Raw genomic sequence first — 25224 nt, 5'->3', positions numbered from 1 at the left:
AAGGATGTCCCCATCTACAACAAGTTAATCAAGGAGAAACGTTTCAAACATCTTGGGAGGCCAAAGAAAGACACCCCTACCATTAATGTCATTGGACAACTTTTTGAATTCGTGTTGGGGCGAGTGATTTTCCCAAAGTATCTAGATCTTGGAAGTCCTGCGGTAGATGTTCACATCGATCACATCATTGTCCCCCATACCTTGATTGATCTTGGAGCTTCCATCAATGTGATGACTAAGGAGACTATGCTTAAATTGAATCTCCAAGGATCATTAAGAAAGACCACAACAGTCATGCAGCTTGTAGACAGGTCCACAATAGCTTCTGAGGGAGTTGTTGAGGATGTGATGGTCTCCATTGATTCTTGGGAATCCTTGCTGAATTCTTAGTTCTCCAACCTAAGACCAAGTTCAATAGTTATCCTCTCATCCTTGGAAGGCCATGGTTAGCCACTTCTGATGCTTACATAAGTTGCAGGGCTAGGAATATGACCATTAAAAATGGGCATTTGTCGAAACAATTGGTCTTGTACCCTCGTGCTCAAACATATCTAGAGCATGACTTACATTTATGGTTAGAATAGGAGGAGGAAGATAAAGTCTACTCTTCCCCAATTTGTACCCTAGAATCTACTATAGGAGGGAGGCAACCTGATGAAGGTGGCCTGATTGAGAAAATCCTCCAAAATCAACCCCCCAACACCATGTCTCTTGAGGAGTTAGTGAAGAAAGCTGAAGATAACCCTTGGACTGATTTGTGCCTAGCTAACTCAAGTCCTACTCATGTCAAGATGATAGAATTTGGCCCAGAAAGAACATTGAAAATCAACCCCTCTCTCTCTGTACATCAAGAAGAGGAGTTATGTGACATGCTAAGAAAGCATATGGATGCCTTTTCCTGGAGTTACAAGGAAATGAAGGGAGTGAACCCTTCGATGTGTACTCACCACATTTACGTCAAGGAAGGCTACACGTCAATTTTCCAACCTCAAAGGAGAATGAACCTAGCCCTGAAGGATATTGTTAAAGAAGAACTACAGAAGTTTTTGGATGCAGGGTTCATCTACCCCATCTCAGATAGTGAGTGGGTATCTCCTCTGGTTCTGGTTCCAAATAAAAATGGGAAGTGGAGGAACTGTGTGGACTATAGAGAACTAAACAAAGCCACAAAAGGCGACTATTTACCTATACCTTTCATTGACCAAGTATTAGATGGTCTAGCATGAAAGTATTTCCTGGATTGATTCAGTGGTTACAATCAGATATAGACCAACCCATAGGAACAGGATAAAAAAAACATTCACTTTTCCCTAGGGTACCTTTGCTTATATGGTCCTTCCTTTTGGATGCAATTCCCCTGCCACTTTTCAAAGGGTAGTCCTGACCATCTTTACAGAGCTAGTCCATGACTCTGTGGAAATTTATATGGATGATTTCACCCCCTATGGGTGTGATTTCCTCGAGGCTCTCTCTAGCCTAAGAAAAGTATTAAAAAAATGCATGAAATGAACTTATCCCTTAGTCCTGAGAAGTGTGATTTCTTGATGGCAGCAGGGACTATTCTAGGTCACTCAATATCCCAAGGACTGCAAGTGGACCCAAATAAGATAGATATCATAAATAGGGTCACTACTCCTTAGAAGTAGAGGTATGTCAGAAGTTTCTTAGGTTTAGTTGGATACTATAGGAGATTCATAAAGGACTTCAACAATTTAGCCTCACCTTTGTTTGTACTATTGGCTAAGGAATCCAAATTTTTATGGTCAGAAAGATGCCAAGAGGCCCTAGAAACCCTAAAGGACAAGTTGACTACTGCACCTATACCTGAGGCCCAAATTGGGCTCTTCCTTTCCACATCCATGTGGATGCCTCTGACAAAGCTATAGGAGCAGCTCTGGGCCAAATAGATGACAAACTACATTATGCCATTTACTTCATCAGCAAAAATATGTCCAATGCTGAATTGAACTACAATGTGACTGAAAAAGAGCTCCTAGTTGTTGTCCATTCCTTGAATAAATTTAGACATTACATCACTGGTTACCATACCTTTGTACATACTGACCATGCTGCTATTAAATATTTGACGAACAAACCTGATGTAAATGCCTGAATTATTAGATGGTTGCTTTTGTTACAATAGTTTGATCTAACTATCATTGATAAGCCTGGTAGAGAAAATGTAGTTGCAGGTTTTTTGTCTAGATTGGCTTTTCCTACAGGTGAGGAAGGAATGGTTGATGACCAACTACCAAATAAGCATCTATTCTCCATTTTAGTTCTCTCTCTATGGTTTGCTGACATAGCCAACTACTTAGTAGCTGCACAGTTCCCTCCAAATTTGTCCTCCAAGGAAAAGCACCCTATTCACTTGGATTGGGGGTAATCTCTTCAAGCTAGGCCCATATTAAATTTTGAGATGTGTCAGGGACCCAACCTCTAGTGGTGAGGAAGAGGAAGAAGAACCGGAACAGGAAGAGGAAGAAGAGCCTGAAGAAGAGGAAGAAGAACCTAAAGAAGGAGAAGAGGAACATGGAGAAGAAGAAGAAGAACCAGAGTAATAAGAAGAGGCAAGGATAAATGAAACAGAGGAAGAGAAGGATAGTAGGGAAGAAGCATAAAATGATGAGTCAAGTCCTGAAATACATAGCAAGGAAGGAGAGGAATCCCCAAGAGTGTCTCCTGAACCCACAGAGAAGGAGATAGTTGTTACCTTGACTGCTCTAAGTACACCCATAAAGTCAACAAGAAAGAGGGAGAGGCAAACTCCCCTAGACTTCAAAACAAGGAGAGCACCAACATAAAACAAGGAAGACCACAAACACCTACTAAGACCCCTATCATCATTGAAGACTCACCAAGAGGACAAGAAAATCTAGTCTCCCCGGGAATGAGAGGTGAAGAGGGCACATCAAAACATGCTTCCCCGAGGTCACCAATCACCTATATTAGGAGGCCTGTCACTAAGTCATCCTCAACAAAGAAAATTAAAGAACCTTTGACCCCATCTCAGAAAGGGAAAAGTATCCTATAGGAAACACAAACGATCCTACAGGAAACTCTGTCAGAACTACTGGAAACACAGAAAAAGGAGCAGGAAGGATATCAAGGACAAAGGAAAGGAAAGGAAGCAGAAACACAAGTATGGGGGAGACATATACTCCAAAGACAGTAAAGCGAGAATATTAAGAGCTACAGGAACCTAGTTGATCAGGTGCTCAAAATTAGGCTCAAAAATCAAAGTGTCAGAAACTTGATAAACTTAGCTTCAAATCAAAGAGCTCATCAATCTGATTCCAACGGTGCAAACGACACTCAAATCTGAGCTCGTATGCAGAGGTTATAGCAAGTCAAAGTTCAAGGTTGAGTTGCTCACATAGCAAGATTGGATGATGTGGCAAGGTCCTTCAACGAATGAGGAGGCTCCAAGTGGCAATATGCCATTGGCCCTCGCATGTTGCAAATCGCAATCACAGGCAGATCAACATTAAAAATCAGCCCCCGAGCAAGGAAGGTTTGTGATGCGATAAGGCAGGCGGGAAGACATTCAAGAATCGGTTGGACGTGCGATGCGATGGATCGCAATCGCACATTGGTGAGGGGAGGTGTTACATAATCGGCCCTCGGAAGGTACTGTTTTACGATGTGATCGCACATCTTGCACGACACTACAGAATGAACCCAGGCAGGTTTGGGTTGTGATGCGATATCACAATTGCAAATAGCAACACGGTGCAAAGTCCCACATATACAAGACCCTGATACTCTGTCGATTATGAAAAGATCCTGGACGTGATACATTTATAGGCTCCAGTTAAGAGTTTCGTCAGGTTCACCAAATCATAATCGTATATCGTCCGCTTGGTTAACATTCCATAAGACCGCAGGACTCCACCGATTGTGATTTGCGATGGACAATTGGTGCTGACAGATTATGGCCCGTCGCGCGGCAAAATTATCACTCGGTTAGCTGATTTTTGGAGCAAAAATGTGGGTTCGTATCGGATGTGGAGTAATTTGTGGAAAGAATAGTGGGAAAACTAGGAGAGGTCATAAATTCTTCATTTTTACACTAAATTGGATGCAAAAAGAGGCTAGATAGCCATTTTTGAGTATTCTAGACTGATTGGAGCAGGTTTTAGAAGCATTTGAGCAATTTGAACACAAATTTTTACACTTTTGAGCATAATAGAGAGGCCCAAGCCATTGGAAGATGGACCAAGGAGACTGTTAGGACCTCATATTGTCCCTTTTTGACCATATATTTTGCTATGATACCATCCCTTTCAAACTTATATTTAAAAGCCTTTGTTAAGTATTTTGACCCAATTATCTCTAAGGTATGTAATGATTCTTCTCATCACTATACATTTAATTATTTAGCATATAATCACGACATCTTCATAGTTAATCTCTGAATTATTAAGTGCTTAACAGTTAAAGGATGATGTGCAGTCTGTGATGCTGAAATAGCCGGAAGACTATTTTTGTAGTTGCTGAAACAGCAGGAACGGCATGCGGATCATGATGCTGAAACAGTTGAGATCCACATTCTAAATATGACAGAAGCAAAGGAATCAGGACTGATCACAAAAGAAGCTGTTATACGGGATGTAACGCTTATATCTAAAGACAACATTACTGTAACAACATTTCATTGACTTCCCTATTTTTGTATAATGGGTTAGAACAATGTAAATCTTTTGTAATAGATGTCTCCTCTATATAAAGTGGAGACATCTACATTAGAGGGGGGGGAACAGACTGTGGAAAAAGGCTTAGCTGAAGGAACAGGACTGGAACTCTTTTCTGTAATATGACATATTGATGGATGAATAAAGTTTTGTTCTGAGCATCTTTTTCTAGTTCTTGTTTACTAGGGAATCTTGTGAGAAGGACAGGGCCCACCTTCATCACAAGATTCACCCATTACATTTCTGCAGTGTGTTAAGTGTGCCTTTTATTCATGCCTTGTACTATTTGTTGAACATTGTTTATAATACCTTTTGCTGAAACTCTGTTTCTATTAATTGTTATATGAGCGTTTCACCGGTGATTAAGTTACAGAGTCAATTGGCAAGCTGAATTAATCAAAGGCAGGTGCTGGAGATTCCCGCTCTGGGGGATAGGGTCTTGACTCTCTGTTACAGCACAACCATTGTTTTCTTTTGCAGATCGATTCTTTCCATTTCTTTATTAGAATTAAAAAAATTTCTGATAGCCATCTGCAACATAGTGTAATTGCTGTAATGTAGAGTGGAGCTTCAGTTTGTTAATTTAAGGCGTGATTTGTTTATACTATAACTTCTGTTACTTTTAAAATTGAGTACATACAGTACGCAGTTGCCTTTGAAATAACAAGACTTCCTTGGGTTGACAATTAATGTCGCACTTTGTTGTTTAATTCAATAAGCAATTAAAGTGACCAACATTTTGGCACCGTTGCCGGGGAAGGAAATTATAGATTTTAAAAGTACTGATGATTTTTCTGTAGATATGCAGAATGCATGAGAGGACGCAAGAAAACTAATCCTACAGGTGGCAAGGGCAAAGGAAGAGGAGGAAGAAAAACTTTCATCGATGATATTATTTCAAAAGTTGAGACATCCCAGAGGTTAAGCTCTCGAGGGCCACAGACCCAACACTCTTTCCAAACAAACTATCAAACGGAGGAAGTAGTGGGACCTGAAAGGGTTATAGAAACACCAGAATACACTTAGGAACCAGTGGAAGAAGTCAAAGGACCAGTAGAAAATATTGAGGAGCTAATAGAAGATACTGAAGTTGAGGAACCAATTCAGGACATTGAAAGCCTAACATAAATCACTGAAGGCCAGGCAAGCGCATCAGGAAAACGACCAATGGAGGATAGCAATGAAGGACTTCTCAGTGGAGGTCATAGAGGAGAAGGAAGGGGAGAGATTTCTCTCTCCACCCTGGAATTCCCTGTTGGGGAACTCCATAGAGGAACAACTCCTATGAAGAATATTCCACTTTCAGCATTACCCAATTTCCATGGTTTATCTTCTGAATACCCTGATGAGTTTCTTTTTGAATTTGATATATTGTGTAGAAGCTATGACTATGTTAATGCTGCTTAGAAATTGAAGTTGTTTCCAGCCACATTAAAAGGGAATGCACTAAGATGGTTTATGAGCTTGGGAGCTCATGTGATCACGACATGGGATCAGATGAAGGAGAAATTTCTGGCCAAATACCAAGACTATTGCCGGACAAGAGAAAAAAGGGAGGAATTATTCAAGATGGTTCAGAAGGAGGATGAAAATCTGGAGGAATTTGTGGAAAGACTCCAGTATAATCTGTAGAGATCTGAGCACCCCGATGTAAGTAAAGATATTCTTAAAACAATATTGTTGAAAGGGGTAAGAGATGATTGTTTAGATATGTTAAATATGATTGGTAAAGGAGATATATCCAAAGAATCGTATGAAGAAATTGTTAACCTCTGTAAGAGATGTTCAAGAGGAGCTGCAAATAAATCAAAGAGCAGGGATAGCACTTATTCAAGGGTCCAAAAATTAGCTAGTGGTGGAGCAACAAGGGCTGAAATAGGTAATTTACTTGAGGAATTTAAAACTGAAATTTTAAGTTCTTATGCTTCACAGATTGATACCTTGCAAGTTAAAAAGAAGCAGGAAGAGGCAAAAGTTGCTTTGGCCATCTTCTGCTCTAAATGCAGGGAAAAAAATCCATTGAGGGAATGCCCACTGGACAAGGTGCCAATCTATACCATTTGTGAAAAGGACCATGAAATTCAACAATGCCCCTCTTTACCAGGGATAAAGGTAGCATTACAACCAATGGAGGAAGAAGCTGAAGCAGTTTATCTGTTGACACAAGGAGGCAATGGAAACCACGAGGACAAGGTAAGAATTATAGTATGCCATTTAATCGTTGGAATAAGTATCCTTTATTTAATCAAGCAAATTACCCACCCTTTAACCAAATTCAATACCCACCCTTTAATTTCCCACCCATGCAGCAAGCAAACCCTTCCTTTGTAGACCCTACAATGTGGAATCCCTGGCTTCTACAACAATCCTATTTTAACCAATGGAACCCAAACTGGAGAGCTCAACGGACTCCATTCTCAAATCAATTTCCACAGTTCCAGCAACAACTTTCTCTTCCGGAAGGTACCCCGTCGAATAATCAGACCATGAAGCCTCAGCTGCCTGTACAACCGAACCCTAACCCAAATAACAATAAAGCTGTGCAAGTTATCGACATTCAAAACCTGCCTACATCTCCTATGCAATGCAATAATATTCATTTACGATCTGGGAGAGTAGTCGAGCCAAATATAGATGATATTACCTCTTCAGACTCTGAGAAAGAGGAAGCAGAACAGAGTAAATCATCTAATAAAACAGTTGAAATAGTCAAGCCATCCTCTAATAAAACTGCTGAAACAGTCAGGCCATCCTCTATGGAACTGCTAAAACAGTAGAACCACCATTCCATGAGCACTTGGCTCTCACTAAGACGCCTGAGCCGCCCACTTTTAACCTTTTAGGGGAATTGCAGAATCTGTATGTTAAAATTCCACTTTTACAAGCACTCAGAGATGTACAAATCTATGTCAGAACTGTTAGAGAAATTTGCATTAAGAAACCTGGTAGGAAGGCTAAAGATCCCCTTACAGTTCATGTGATGGGAGATCTAGCTGCTTTAATGACAGGAAAAGCCCCTCCTATAAAATATGGTGACCCTGGTCACAGTGCAGGTTGGAAAAACTATTGTTTCACGAGTTCTGGTAGAGCTAGGTGCTGCTATAAATATCATGACCCTTGAAAATGCACAACTGTTACAATTGAAAAATGTAATTAGAGAAACACCAACTATCTTGGAATTAGCTGATCGTTCCACAATCAAACCAGAGGGGGTTATTGAAGGCCTGATTATTTCAGTTGAATCCTGGAATTACCCAGCTGACTTTGTGGTGTTACATACTAAAACAAAGTTGGGGGGGCATCCTCTGATTTTGGGGAGACCTTGGCTGGCTACAACAGATGCTTTTATCAGCTGTCGATCAGGTTCAATGACAATTTCTAATGGCTGTGAAACTAAGCAGCTTACGCTGTACCCTCATGCTACACCTATGATTAATAATGATGATTATGTATTGTTAAACTATGAGGATAATGATACTCAACCCATCTTGACCATTGGACAGGCCTTAACTCTTAAAGATACCACATAAGACGAAGTAATTAGTAATTTTATTTCTGAACCTTCCTTAGTTACTTCTGAAGCTCATAATCAGTTAACTGCAATTCTGGATCCCGAAACACATCAAAAGCTTAAATCTGAAGATTTACCTCAAACATCAACTGCTATCTCCTCTAAAAGCATAACAGTAGAAATTGAACCTGGCAAAACATTAAACATAAACCCCAATTAATGAGGTTGCTCCATGAAAACAAAGAAGCATTCGCTTGGGATTACACGGACATGAAGGGGAACTCTCCTGAATTATATACTCATCGTATTTATATTAAGGACGGAGCCCGACCAGTCTGTCAACCCCAGCGACGAATGAATCCCAACCTAAGGGAAATTGTGAAGGAAGAGCTTCAAAATTTGCTTGATGCAGGGTTTATATATCCCATATCTGACAGTGAAGGGGTTTCACCATTGGTGATAGTGCCTAAGAAAAATGGGAAATGGAGAGTTTGTGTGGATTATAGAGCCTTAAACAAAGCCACCCAAAAAGATCATTTCCCCTTGCCCTTTATTGATTAGGTATTGGATAGTTTTTCAGGGAAGAAATTCTTTTCCTTTTTAGATGGTTTTAGTGGATATAACCAAATCAGAATTGCACCTCAAGATCAGGACAAGACCACATTTACTAGTCCTTGGGGAACTTTTGCCTATAGAGTTCTCTGTCAAAGAGCAGTAATAGGAATTTTTTCTGATATGCTTAATGATTCTTTGGAAATATTTATGGATGATTTCACTCCCTATGGTTTGACTTTTGAATTTGTGCTGCAAAACCTTGAGAAAGTACTTAAACGATGTATACAAGCTAATCTTTCCTTGAGTACTGAAAAATGTCATATGATGATGAACGAAGGAATTGTACTAGGGCACTTCATTTCATTTCTTTGGATTCAGGTGTATCCATCCAAAGTACAGGTAATTCAGACCCTTCCTATTCCTAAAAACACAAACTGATGTAAGAAGCTTTTTAGGACATGCTGGATATTACAGAAGATTTCTCAAAAATTTCTCTAAAATAGCTTCCCCTTTGTTTGTGTTACTTATGAAAAATGTTGAATTTAAGTGGACTGATGCCTGCCAGAAAGAATTTGATGAACTTAGGCATCAGTTGTCTACAACTCCTATTCTGAGGGGACCTGATTGAGCACTTTCCTTTCATATATCCTCTGATGCTTCAGACACTGCAATTGGAGCGGTCTTGGGTCAAGAAGAAAACAATCTTCCTTATGCTATCTACTTCATTAGTAAGAATATGACCCCTGTTGAACTTAATTACACAGTTACCGAGAAAGAATTTTTAGCAATTATTTATGCTATTACTAAATTTCGACATTATATTACTGGTTATCCTACTTTTGTTCACACTGACCACTCAGCTATCAAGTATTTAATGAATAAATCTGTTACAAATGATCGAGGGTGGTTATTATTACTACAAGAATTTGGTATTACAATTGTGGATCGACTAGGTAAAGAAAATTTGGTTGCTGATTTCCTTTCTCGGATAAGAACTGATGATAATACTCCGGTAGATTATTCCTTTCCTGATGAATATTTGTTTGCAGTATCTGCTCACTCACCATGGTATGCAGACATTTCCAATTATTTGGTTGCAGGGAAGTTACCATCACACCTATCACATAGGGAGAAAGAATAATCATTCAACATAGTGCTAGGTACAACTGGATAAATGGGTGTCTTTTTCATACAGGACTTGATTAGGAGATTTGAAGATGCATTAGAGAAGATGAGGTTTATGACATATTGAAGGCTTGTCATGATGGCCCTTGTGGTGGGCATTTCGCTGATAAGGAAACAACACATAAAATTCTCAGGATGGGTTATTATTGGCCCTCACTTTTCAAGGATGCAAAGAAATATGTCAGGGCCTGTGACAACAATCATAGAATGGGCCAACCCAACCATAGAGATGAAATGCCACTGAACCCTCAGGTAATACTTGAACCCTTTGAAAGATGGGCTCTAGATTTTGTAGGGCCCATCAACCCTCCATCCAACCAAAGAGTTTATATATTGGTTTGTACAGATTACATGACTAAATGGGTGGAAGCTAAGGCACTAATCAAAGCTAATGAAGAATCTATTTTAACCTTTTTATTTGAAGAAATCTTCGTTAGATTTGGGGTGCCTAGAGAATTAGTCACAGATGGAGGACCTCCTTTCAATTCACATGGTTTCAAAGATGTGCTTCAAAAATATCATATCAACCATAAAATGACTACACCTTACCACCCCAAAGCTAATGGTCAGGTGGAAAGCACAAATAAAGTCATAGAAGCTATTTTAACAAAAACTGTGAAAGAGAATAGCAAAGATTGGTCTCAAATACTGCCGAAGGCATTATGGGCTTATAGAACTATTTGGAGAAACACTACAGGTTTTTCACCCTATGAATTGGTTTATGGTAAAAGTGTTGTTTTCCCTGTGGAATTTGAAATTAAAACTTTAAGAACCACTTTAGCTGTTAACCTTGATTTAACTGATGCACAGGCAGCTAGGTTACAGCAGCTGCAGGAATTGGATGAAAAAAGGTTGGATGCCATCCATCAAACAACTATGATCCAGCAGCAAAGAACCAGGTGGCATGACAAAGCCATTAAACATAAGCAGTTCCAAAAAGGTAATTGGGCTTTACTATATGATTCTAGGTTTGAAAAATTTTCAAGGAAAGTTACGAACAAGGTGGCTGGGACCTTACGAAATAGACACTGTTTTTCCCAATGGAACAATAAGGCTCCTAACAATTGATGGTTCTAGAACTCCATTGCTAGTAAATGGGTATCGGCTTCGTTTGTACCAGAAACCGATTTCTAAGGAGGATTTTAAAGTCACTTGCATGGTAGATTCACACTACATTTTCTTGGGGGAGTCTCTTGCCCCTCATTGCACTTAATTTCTGCATTATCTTTGTTAGTATTAGATTATATTACTTAATTAATAATCCCCGTCAAGGGTTGCCATATTACAATTTATTTTGCAGGTCTTAATCCGGAGGTTGGTTGAAGGAGTAATGGCATTAAAAGCAGGATCAGGTTTCAGTTTGGGAAACATGGCCATTCCATCTCATTTCATTATCCATCAGCAACATTTCCCTATCCTCTTTAACGACATCACCTCTTTTCCCATTGCTAAAACACCAGCTTCGGCCGTTGCTGAAACACCAGCTTCGGCCGTTGCTGAAACACCAATCTTCCCCCATTTTTCCCTGTTGCTGAAACACCAATCTTCCCCCATTTTCCCCCGTCGCTAAAACACCAATTTTTCCTCATTCTTCTCCATTGTGGAAACACCGACTTTTTCTCATTTTTCCGAAAAAGCGTCAATTTTTTCCATAATTGAGGCATCAATTTCTCTCAAAAATAATTAATACATAATATTATTCATTATCAGAGAATCAACCATTTATCCTGATAATTGAAGTTCCTTTGCCATCACCTCCTATGTATAAAGAAATCCTTTTATGTAAATACCCTCATATCTTATAACCTGTTCTAATAACCATTGGTGATCCACTAAATGAAAAAAATGGACTTTCAGCACAACAATCAAAGGTAAAATGTGAGGTATGCGTGTTTATGTGTAAATATTAAACTATAGTTAATGAGAAGATCACGATATGATTGCCGAAATCATCGTACATTAAAAAACTCATCATTTTAGCCGCAGTTGGGGGGGATTACCAAAGTTTTGCAATAATTACCCGATATGCCAATCACCATCGTTTTTTAACATGATTGAGTCTCGTCACCCCGTCCCGGTTTTATTCTGTCATGACCCCATTTGCAATATCTTACTCTGTCTCGGCTGCGGTAACTCGGCTCTGTATTGTGCATTTTACCGAACCAGTAACTATGGGAGGTAACGTTGTCCGAAACGAACCTGGTTCAACGGCTTTATTGGAGCTTTACCCAGAAGCATATCAAATTTTTCTGCAAGCAGGCTGGGTGGATTACTTCCGGAGACTCCAGGAATTTGACTCTCAGCAAGTCCTGGAATTCACACTTAATTTAAAGGAAGACCATTCTATTGTTCGGGGAGTGTGAATTCTGGTAACAGAGGAGGATATAGCACAAGTTTCAGGATTACCGGCCAATGGTATCCGCTGGTTCAGCTGAAAACACTTAATTATGAATGCTCAGCAAGATTTTCTTCTACCTGGGGAGCAGGTCGAACCTAAAGGTAGAGGTGTTGCACTGCGTTCATTGCCACCTCCATGGGCAAAGGTTGCAGAGTTTGTCAAGCACTATCTTACCTGCGAAGGACGTTACCATGTAGTGTACCAGCATGACTTTGTATTATTGAATCATTTAAGACATGGTCATTTATTGTATATGTCGTACTATCTGCTTGGGTGTCTAAAGAATATGTTGCATTATTCCAAGGATGCAAGGTACCCACTCCTCTCCATTACTCACCATCGCCTGGTTCAACTCTTAATCCTCAGGGGCTTTGCCCTGCAGAACCCTGTCCCCCTTCATAACCCACCCCAGGAAGCTGCTGCAATTCCTCAAGAAATCGCTGAAACTTCTCAGGCGGCAGCTGAGAATTCTCAAGTACAGGATGAAATTCCTCAGCCATCCACAACAGGCAGACTAATTGACCCCGCTGGTGTATCAACCCTGTCCCATAATTCACCTGAATCATCCATTCCCATTGTCCATATTCCCAGTGGTAATTCAGACGATGACATTCCTCTGGCTAGGCTGAGAAGGAAAAGAAAAATGCAAGAAACGAATGTCCCTTCAATAAAAAGACGAACAAGAGCCTCAATGAAACAAGCTACTATTTTGAGTGTTCCTCCTACCCCAGAAAGGGCCATCCATAAAAGAAAAACCTCTGTTTTTCCTGCCTCCTTACCTCGAAGATGAAGGAGGATGTCTCCCGCAGCAACAATAGAGACCCCTATCCTAGATACCCCACCCATTATTCTAAAACTCCATACCCCACCAAACCCGGAATCCCTACCTTCCTCACCCTCGGCTACCGAAATGCAAAACGTCCAGGTTTTTGTGACATCATTCATCTCAGAAGACGCAGCTGCTCCACAAGAACCAGCTTCTAACTTATCAAAAGTAGATACCCAGGATGATGTACTGCATGTAGCTATTACACAAGAACCAGCTACCGACTCAATAGGTGCTACACAAGAACCACCTGTTGAGGAGCCAAAAATAGACAACCTAGACGTAGCTGTTACACAAGAACCAGCTACTAGTCCAGTAGGTGTTACGCAAGAACCACCTGCCAATGAGAAAAGAATTGATACTCAAGATACTGCTGCTACGGAAGAGCTAGTCACTCAGTTGCTCAGTATGCAAAATTTGCATGTTCAGGAAGAGATAGCTGATGCAAAACCAGTCGATGGCCCAACAGTTGTCACGCAAGAACCACCTGCTGGAGAAATGAATGATGAAGTTGCCACCAAACAACCATCCTCCCATCCACCTGAACTAACCACGGAGACAGCAATTGTTACAGAAGGCCTAGTCACAATAGCTTCCCTTCAACAGGAGAATGAGTTTCTGAAAGCCGAGATTGAGGCCTATAAGCAGGAGTTAATAATAGCAAGGGAAGCTTATGAAAAAGAACTTAATCTGTATACTCTGGCCCAGGTAGCATCCGTAGCCTAGAGAAGTGCGGATAAGGATCAATATGAGGAATACATGTGCAGCCAATGTGGTGATCTTTATTCTCGAGCTGGTTATAAGATAGTTGAAGTTCCATTGTCTGGACCTACTCCTGTAGTTACTCCTGTTGTAGTTAAAAAGAAACGCCCTGCTGTTACACAAGAACCAGCAGGGCCTTTAAAGATTTCTGAAGAAGAAGAAAAACTGCAAGTACCCCGGCCTACCCCAATTGTCAAATTTGAGAATCCTGCACCAAAGTTTGCAAAGATGGTATTTACCCAAATTGAGCCTCTTTGTGCAGAGAATGTTTTTACTCAAACTTTAAGCATTCAAGAACTCAATGCTATATGGAAGAAAGAGTATGCCTTGTCGCAAGAACGTACATTTAAGGCACAAAAATCAGTATGGCAGAACCATGCATATAGGAATTGGGAAGTCTTGGAACAATTCCATGCACAACAGAAGGAAAATAAAAAGTTAAAGACTAGGCTATCTCTTATCTTTGAATTAGTTCAAAGACTTCTGGCTACGAGAAAACCATCTTTCAATTATTCCATGTTCCTAGCAGAACGCCTAGCATTCCTTCAGATAAAAGCAGTCAGAGATGGACGACCACATGAAGTGACTACACCACAACAGTTTATTGAAACCTTTGCAGCAGCGTCAGTCAGCGAACAGAATCTCTTATGTGAACTTTATCTCCATAATGAGGCTATGCCGGAAGATAGGAAGTTTAATTTGATTCCTGTAGCTGGTGACATTCAGATTAGAGCCTTGGTTTCTTTTATGGCTAATCAGCTCACATGGCAAAATGATTTTCTTTCAGCAAAACATAACGAAGAAAATCGCCTTCTGTGGATTTGAGCTGAACCACAGAACGTTGCTATTTTCATTGCTGAACATCATAGGATTATAAAACAACCAAGAATGACTGAGCATATCAGGGAATTACAGGTCGCAGTGTTAGAAGAATGTCAGCAATATATCAAGAAGAAAGGATCTCTTGCCATGCAGGAAAACAATTTGTTCTGGGAACATTGCCCTAAGGAAAGAAGGGAATACCATCCTTTTAACCCTCTCAATCTTCATGTAGTTATTTCACGTGTGCCTAATTATGTTAAATGTATTAAGAAATGTGGAAACAAATGGTTGGGTACCATTTTCACTTTCCCCTTCTCTGGTTACCAGTACAACAATATAAGGCCTACTTCAAGGTGCCCAAGAAGGAGGAGCTTGCAGCGTGGCAGAGATTATAGAGTGTCCAAGGTTTCAGAAATCCGACTGATAGCACCTTTTATACTTACTGTATAAGTAATTTGCACTGTACATCCCAGTATTTCGATTCAGATTCAGAGTAGATGTTGCATGGGGACATGCAACTGCTTCAGTTGGGGGGGATGTTAGGACCTCATATTGTCCCTTTTTGACCATATATTTTGCTATGATACCATCCCTTTCAAACTTATATTTAAAAGCCTTTGTTAAGTATTTTGACCCAATTATCTCTAAGGTATGTAATGATTCTTCTCATCACTATACGTTTAATTATTTATCATATAATCATGACATATTCATAGTTGATCTCTGAATTATTAAGTGCTAAACAGTTAAAGGATGATGTGCAGTCTGTGATGCTGAAACAGCCAGAATACTATTTTTGTAGTTGTTGAAACAACAGGAACGGCATGCGGATCACGATGCTGAAACAGTTGAGATCCGCATTCTAAATATGACAGCAGCAAAGGAATCGAGATTGATCACCAAAGAAGTTGTTATACGGGATGTAACGCTTATATCTAAAGACAGCATTACTGTAACAACATTTCATTGACAGGGAATTGACTTCCCTATTTTTGTATAATGGGTTAAACAATGTAAATCTTTTGTAATAGATGTATCCTCTATATAAAGAAGAGACATCTACATTAGAGGGTGGGGAACAGACTGTGGAAAAAGGCTTAGCTGAAGGAACAGGACTGGAACTCTTTTCTGTAATATGACATATTGATGGATGAATAAAGTTTTGTTCTGAGCATCTTTTTCTAGTTCTTGTTTCCTGGGGAATCTTGTGAGAAGGACAGGGCCCACCTTCATCACAAGATTCACCCATTACATTTCTGCAGTGTGTTAAGTGTGCCTTTTATTCATGCCTTGTTAACAGTACTATTTGTTGAACATTGTTTATAATACCTTTTGCTGAAACTCTGTTTCTGTTAATTGTTATATGAGTGTTTCACCGGTGATTAAGTTACAGAGTGAATTGGCAAGCTGAATTAATCAGAGGCAGGTGCTGGAGATTCCCGCTCTGGGGGATAGGGTCCTGACTCTCTGTTACAACACAACCATTGTTTTCTTTTGCAGATTGATTCTTTCCATTTCTTTATTAGAATTAAGCATTTTTCTGATAGCCATCTGCAACAGAGTGTAATTGTTGTAATGCAGAGTGGAGCTTCAGTTTGTTAATTTAAGGCGTGATTTGTTTATACTATAACTTCTGTTACTTTTAAAATTGAGTACATATAGTACGCAGTTGCCTTTGAAATAACAAGACTTCCCTGGGTTGACAATTAATGTCGCACTTTGTTGTTTAATTCAATAAGCAATTAAAGTGACCAACAGAGACGTAGCCTAGGAGGTGAACTACTTTATCATGTTCTTTTTGTAATGTATTTTTGATGATTTTATGTACATGTTTATGTTTTTGTTCAGTTTCTGGTTTATGTTAAATTGCTCATAAAATTAACATAAAAACTCTTCATTTCACTTGCAAAAATTGATGAATCCTTAAGCACAATGAAAGGATTTTGTTAATAATATGAGGAATATCTTAGCACTGGAAACTAATATTCTAAATCACATCAAATTTGGTATCAGAGCACTAGGTTTTCTTTGTGAACGAAGGATTTAATTGTTTGCAATTTTATGTCATGCTTACAAGGTTAAAACTCAAAAGAGGAGAAGGGATGCTAGTTGGAAGCCCTGAAGTTGGGTCAAGGGGAAGGAGAGCAAGGTTGCCACAATCTCCAAAACCAGTTCAACCTCAAGTTGCAGTTGAGACTCTAGAGATCATGTCTGATGAAGGAGAACCTACAAACATAACAGAAGATGAGAAGACCTTCAGAAAGGATTTCTTTGATATGACAGAGAGGGTGAAGGTCCTCTATGAAGAGAGGAATTCCAAGTTGCAAGGGGAATGTTCCAAACCTCCCAAAGCAGAAGTCTCTTTAGGAGGAGGTAATGGAAATGGAGTCAAATGTCCACCCTCTCCACCATCTTCTTCTTCACAAGCATCTACACCCTCTTCCACTAACACAACCCTTACTCATACTCATCATCATACTTCAAAAGGAACTGGTAAATCATCTTTTTTAAAACTTGATGTTAAATTCAAGTTGCCCATGTATAATGGTGAAGTGAATGCAAAGAAGCTTGATAATTGGATTCATCAGTTGGAGGTCTATTGCAGGATTAAAAACCTTCAAGAGGATGACAAAAAGATTTAGTTATTTTTCTTGAGAATGGAGGGTGCAACACTAGTATGGTGGGAATCAAAGACCCAAGAAGAGATTAAAAAACACAGTAAGATATCTATTTCTTGGAATGATTTCATTGCTGCAATCAAAAGACAATTCTACCCTCTAGCTTATATGCAGAAAGCCATCATGAATTGGTAGAACTTTAAACAGCTTAAAGGTCAAAATGTGCAAGATTACAGCAAAGAATTCAGAAAAGGTCTTTGATGTTAGGTGTAGATTTGCAATCACATGACACTTTGCTGAAGTACATAGGGGGTTTACACAGTCACTTTAGGAATACTATCTTAATGTTTAATCCCAGAAGAAGGTAGTAAAAATCCATTTAAGGGTAAAGAGAAAGAAAATGGTTTCAAGGGAAAGAAAATTGCATCCATTAAAAAGTAAGGAGAGTAGACAATATGTAAACATTGTTCCAAAGAGGGTCACGATGAAGCTCATTGTTGGAAGCTTCATCCCAAAATGAAACCAAAGAAATTCAGCAACGAAGGAAAAGAAAAGACAACTGCAATCACTCAAGAAGAGGATTTGGGATCTGAATCGGGTGATGAAACTAAAATCACAGCCATGGGGTTTCAAGGAAAGGAATCCATTGCCAGCACTAGTTCTTCAAAATCGCAAATAAAATTCCAATTTAAAAGAGGAGAATAGAACTTTTTCATATAAGGGTGATCTCAAAACATAATAAGGTAGATACACTTTTCAACAGTGGTTGTCAAGCCAATCATATCTCTGAAAACATTGTCAAAAGTTTCAATTTGGAAACTGTTTCACATCATAAACCATATTGACTTGGATGGGTGTGTGACAATGCACAATTGCAGGTTATGAGAAAGTGTAAGCTGAGATTCGCCATCACTGCAAAATTCATAGAAGAAGTGGAGCTTGACATTGTGCTATTAGATATATGTGGCATTGTTTTGGGTAGCCCATACCCTTATGACAAAAAAGCTATTTTCCATCGACAAGAAAAAAAAATATCACACATTCAAAAATGGAGTAGAATATACTGTGAGAGATCACAACAAAAAAACAAATCTTTCGATTGCTAATGCAGGGAAGATGAAACTACTGGTGAATTCGAGCAAGAATCTTGTGCTTCTCATGATCAAACCCAAGAATGATATGGATTATGAAGCATTTGATGGTTATAATTCAAATTTGAAAACTAATTTGGTTGGCATTGTTAGCCAGTCTGATGAAATGTTTCAGGAGTCAAAGGGATTACTTCCCAAGAGGGGAATCCAACTTGAGTTACAGTTGTAGCAAAAGTGTCTTCTTCTTAACATTGGCATGTACATGATGTCAATGATGGAAAGCGTAGAAATTAAGACACAAATCCATGGGTTGTTGAATAAAAGGATCATTCAACCTACTCCTTTACTGTGTGGTACACCTCTTGTTTTGGCACCCGAGAAGAATGGTAAACATTTCCTTGAATGGGATTCAAGAAGTGGTTTTCATCAAAGTAGAGTTGTTGAAGGAGATATAGGGAAAACGACATTCAAAACCAGGAAAGGTTTATTTGAATGGCTTTTTATGCTTCCCGGCCTTTGCCATGCTCCTACTACTTTTACACATATGAAGAAATATGTGTTGAATCCATTTCTAGACAGGATCGTCAATTTGGATGACATTTTCATTTTCAGAAAATTTCATTATGAACATGTCATGTGTGAGAAAAAAATACTTGATGTCGTATGTCAAGAACATTTGTTTCTAAATATGTCAAAGTATATGTTGGATAAAACTTATTTGATGTACTTGAGCCGTGAAATTGGTTCTTCCAAGGGTGTTCAAGTTCCCAAGGGATTTTTGGCATTCTGTGTGGGATGTGGAGAAGGTGAGCTGTAGCTAGATCTCTCCAAGATTGAAGTCGTAACAGTCTGTAGTGGTATTGACTCCATTCCTGCAAACACAAGTGAAGGAATCATATGTCCCCGTGAAGCTACATATGCCTTTGCTCTGCTCGTAATTTACGCAGGTAAGCTCAAGATAGTCATTTGGATAAGAGGTTTTTTTGGAGCAGCCCAATGTTGGAGGAGAAATTTTGTTAATTTTTCTTCTGTTGTAGTTAATTTGCATATATTGGTAGTTGTGCAAAAGGTCTTCCAGTGGGGAGGCAAACAACGAGAGGCATTTGATGTTTTAAAACAAAATATTAGTACATTTCCAGTACTTTCTCTTCCAAAATTGAGACAGTCATTTAAGTTTCAAGGTGTTGTATGTGACTATGTCATGGGCACAATCTTTATACAATGTGGTAAGCCCATTTCTTTTCATTCAAAAATTTTCAATGATAAAGTGTTTAAGTTGCAGCAACAAAGGCAATTCCATTGGATGGGCTTTCTTCTTCTATTCCACTCGGTCAAAAGGTATAAGAAAGGTATAAGCGACAAGTTTGTTGATGTAATTCCTAGGCCTATATTTTGTATAACTACTTTCCTCAAGCGTCATTTTTTACATGAAAGATATGTTCAGAAAAATACATATACTTTCAAGATGTATATTCAAGCTTGAGCCAAAGGAATCAAGTGGAGGAGTTTGTTTACCATTTGCATCATAATGTAATGTATAATCTTGGTAAGAAGGATGTCTCTACTGATAGTAACATGGACAAGACCAAAGATTTCATTGAATGAATCCAAATGGTACATCAAATAGTGCAAGAACAACTTGAAAAGGTTAAATGCAAGTACACAGAAAGGCACAACAAAAATCGTGGAGACCACAAGTTCCAATTTAGTGATCAAGGGATCAAGATTGGAAATGTGAGAGAACTATACCCTCACCTGTTGGTCAATTGAAAGTGATATTTTGGGGTCCAAAAGACTTCCAGTGGGGAGGAGTGATCAGGTGCTCAAAATTTGGCTCAAAAATCAAAGTGTCAGAGTCTTGATAAACTTAGCTTCATATCGAAGAGCTCGTCGTTCTAATTTCAATAGTGTGAACATCACTCAAATCTGAGCTCGTATGTAGAAGTTATAAGTCAAAGTTCAGGTTTGACTTGCTCGCATGGTAGGATTGGATGTTGTGGCAAGGTTGTAAGGTCCCCTCCTAGGGTCCTCTACTATATCTATATTCTCCTATTTTAAATGCAATATAAGGGAAATAATTTATTTTCTGACAAGACATTTAAACAATGATAATTTACCATTTAAAATCTAATTCGTACAATTTAAATAGTGAACATTTCATTTCAATCATTTACATGAGTGATATATGCATAGATAAATACCAGTATCGACCCGGTGGAGATGCCCTTAAGCTGCTGCTCCTGCTGGAACGCTCCTCTTGACTACCGACTGGATTTACCTCCCAACCAACTAGGAAGTAATTCCTAGCCCAGGAAACGTCCACAGATTCCCTAGCCCTTGGTTTCTAAGTTGGTAGTCCAAGAAGAAGCTAATTCGGGAAGCAAAAGACCTGGCCAACACTGTTTTGAGAACTGTTCTGTCTTAAATGAGCTCAGCTTTTTGAACATTAGCGAGTCCGTCTTGGCGTTGCACAAGAGTAGCTGATTCCTCTACCAGATAAATCCTGGTGGTATTCTACAAGAAATCTAGTCATTGGAACTAGGATGTTAATGGTGTCTTATAAACATTTCTCTTCCTGACACTTTAGTTACAACAGTTGCATCCTTAGAGCCTTCTGCCTTTGTAACCCACTAGTTATATCCATCTCCAATACAAACTTCTGGTTAACATCAATCACGTGTGCAATAGAGATGAAACAACTTTAACAAGAACCTAGGACAATCTGATCAGCTGATTACTTAGATATGCCTTTTGCTGTGCAATGAGTGTATCTTATTGAAATGATTTTGTGGTCTTCGGGGATCAACAACCTACCTTTATTGTGTAATGTTTCTGCAGGGGGTGAACTAGTGGCAATTGATCTCAAGATAAATCTATCTAAGAGGCTTACTAATGCAGGCTAAATAATTTCCTTCAGTCAAGGTGTCATTCAGGATCACATAGAATTAGGATGCTTTGACTCACTGCAAGCACATAAAGAGGACCTCCATTCCCAGAAAAGATTTTCTTCTTAGCAATTGAAGTGTGAAGAGGGAAGTAGCACTCCAGTGAGCTTTAGTGCTAGAGCAACTCCAAAGTCCCATATTGACATGCATGTGTGTCTTGACTCTTCACTGACACCACCATCACACAAACAACTTCAGGATTCTAAACCTTCCATGATATGCGGCCACTGTTGATGGGAACAAGACACAGTGACAGCCCCTTAGCCATGTAGCGATAACATTTTGTGTCACTGATACAATTTAGCTGACTTTATGCAATAGAGAAAAATGTTCTCCTAGAAGTATCTTTGAGAAGAGAAAGGTTGGATAGAATGATGCAAAGGAGTGAGCCATCTTAAAATTTTGCAAGTTCCATTGTTGTATGCAGCTAACTCAATGAATCATTAATACGATTAGCCACCAACTTGACACTGATTCAAATTAGGAAAGAAATTAATATGGTGATTATGTGGACATGGTATTATCAATTGGAAAACATAAATGAAGGATTAGAGTGCAAGACCGATGCAAAATAAATCTCTAAATCCAAGATGAGAGAATATGGCACATAAATCTAGTGTTCATGCCTTTGGTAGGATCATAAATAGAGAGAGAAATTAGAGCCAATGTCATTCTTCATTCTCCTAAAAAAAATGTATCGATTACTAACAATGAAGTTTCTTGCTATGCAATGTCAATGCTTGCACCGAGCTATAATTTCCTTTAGATTTTCCTTTAAAATTTTGGTTCTATAAATGGGGAAATTAACAACTGCTTTAAAGGCTACAATATTGTCATGCAAGACTTCTATAAACCTGTTAAAACATGTATCAGATAACCGTATTGACATAATAAAAATGCCATGACAGGGCTTGGCACTAGTGGGACTGGACTTGCAAGTAGAAACTGGAAAAAGGACAGTGAATAGGGATCCTGAAACAATTCTTTCTAATTAATGATAGATGTACAAAACCCTTAACAAATGTGAACCTTTACGAGTCATTATTATCTGGTAGAAAATAATCAAAGCCAACCTAGACTGACAGAGTTTAGAGCCCAAGTTTGCAGCAGCTTGTAATCAATAATTGTATCAAAGATTCAAAATCATAAACCTTCCTTTGATATCTTGAAGGCAGAAGGTGAACATAGAAACTAAGATTGAATAGTACATAATCCACACATGGAAGGGATGAATGAAGTTTCCATACACATCATTCCTCTACTATTTTCCATGTCCTTGCCTTAATCATAACTCCAACTTCCTCTAGTACATGATAGTTGGCAAAGTTCAAGGCTCAAATATAACTCCATGCTTATTTAGGAACCTATGTCTGCACCATATGGTTTGGGGGTACCTGCACTATCACCTGACAATTTTTTTGATCATCATGATTTATCTACTTATGATTTTATCTACTTATGATTTCTATAACAGTCTGGATAGAGTTAACACTATGTAATATTCCCCCACTATGCCTTATGCAGAGCGCCTGAGTGAATCATGTTTTTCGTTGACTGATTATCATAATATGATTCAAAATTTCCCTTGAACCCGTTTTAGTCTCTGCATATTAAAGCATTGTATTCTTACATGACACCTTATCAAAGAGATCTAGTGTGTTGTTTCCACATATTGCATGTGGTGAGAGGTAAATAATAAAGGAATTGGGTCTACCTTTAGCTTAGATAACTTTGTTCTTATCAGACACCCACATTCTCACCATGGCTTGAAACATCTGCACTAGCCACTTATAAATTTCTGATCATCATGGTTTATCCATTTACTATTTCACTCGTAGTGATTCATAGTGATCCAATGAGAAGCCATTGGCTAGATCGATGGCACTATATAATATTCCCCACTATCTATTGCAGAAAACCTGAACTGACCATCTACTTCATTAAGTGATTATCAGAATATAATTCAATCTTTTCCCTTTGGCCAATTTTAGTCTATGCTTATTGAAGCATCATATTCTTACATGACACTGAATCAAAGTGGCATAGTGTACGAAACACCATTGCCATTGACAAGCCTTTAGTGGCACAACAAAGCAATAAATTTTCTTGTTCCTCGTTTTGTGTCAGTTCTGTAACCTTTGGGTTGGTAAATAAACCTTTGTTAAAGAAGTGGGTCTACCATTGCCTTAGATGCCATGACCAAAAGGTATTACATTTCACCAATTTCAACCAGGACTTGCATTTGGCCTCTTCCACTGAGATGGACTGCATCCATGAGTCACAAAGGTCTCCAGGAATTTCACCTGGTCTCAGATGTCGGACCAGATGCAGTATGGCTTGGTTGGCGACATCATTGACATATTATGTTCTCAAGGAGTTTGAACCCAAGTCTTAACTCTGAAAGGTGCTTTGATTTAGCCACTTGTCAACAAGTCATTTGACAAGCATCTTTATGTAACTTATTCTAAAAATAGACGAAAACTACAATAAGTAACCCTTTAAGAGCCCACATATACATATGTCAGGCCACAGAAAACAACAAGAACCAATTTCACAAAATCAAAACGTTGGTATGCAACATTCATGGGCTCTACTTAGTAATGAAAACAAATAGCAAGAGGCATCCAGCCTGAAAAATTGAGCCATGGGTATGATATTCAGAAGTCTGGAATTGTCCACCCAATCTTACAACAAGATCCAACATTCCAACACTGATATAGATTAGAATTCGGTTAATTAAATCCATTTGGCTTACCTCAGAAAGTAAGAGGGTGCATTTGGGAGAACTTGAATAAAACTCTGAAATTCCCTGCACACTCAACATCTGCTCTTCCTTTCGCCATGGCAGAAGTCCCACAGCTTGAGTTCATCTTCACATTCACCAATCATGAGCATTACCCACTTTGGGATCTAATCCACCCACTCCAGAAAGACCACTCAATTCTTGAATTTTCTCAAGGAGAAAAATTTATCTTTATTTCCATTTCATTGGATAACATTGTCACAGAGGATAATAGGCAGATTTTTGCTGCAGATAAATTAGCTCGTCGACACTAGTTGTAGTTGAAGGGCTTCCAAGATCAAACAACTCGAAGTGAGCCTTCGGTCACCTTCTTATCACGATCTCTGACGTGGTGCTTATCATCCTTGCATCATCGATGCCCCATGGTGGGATGTCCTTCTGAATTGAAATCTACCTAGCTTCAACATTGACTCCATTATTTACCCATTGACTCCCTGTTATATCCTTTAGAAGGAACATGATAAAATTTAGTTCCTTGAAATAACTTGAAATGTTGGGTTGTCAAGATGTCCACCAGGTTGTGGTCTAGTGGTCCAAATGGGGCATTTCTACAATAACAACCCTATTTCAAAACCCAACAAGCATAGATCCATGATCATGTATATGAGTTAGCTAAGTTTGACAACCCCCATGTTAAAGTGGGCATTATTGTGATAATGAAAAAATTGGGGTCCATAGCTCCCCACAAATCAAGAAAAGCATTTACCCTCACCAAAATACCAGGGGGGTTGTCAAGACATTTTATCTTTTGAGATTTATGTTAGAAGTGGGATCCCCATTTCATCGAGTTGATAGCTAAACAGTAAACTCAAATCTTCGAAATAAGTCAATTTCTTAAATACTTGCTTACAAAACAAAGTCCGACACTTCACAAAGGGTGTGGCACTGTGGCCTTCAACAAGATTATTGGTTGTGGGGTCCTATGCCACAGGCATATTTGAGAACCAATATGGGATTGGCTTGATGAAAATTTAACTGAAACTGGAACTGCGAAATACAAGAGTACTAGCTCAC

The sequence above is a fragment of the Pinus tabuliformis genome, chromosome 7 (assembly GCF_031772625.1).
Source record: "Pinus tabuliformis cultivar Carrire ecotype Pingquan chromosome 7, CPIR1, whole genome shotgun sequence".
NCBI classification, from domain to species: Eukaryota; Viridiplantae; Streptophyta; class Pinopsida; order Pinales; family Pinaceae; genus Pinus; species Pinus tabuliformis.
Note: the sequence above shows the minus strand (reverse complement) of the source record.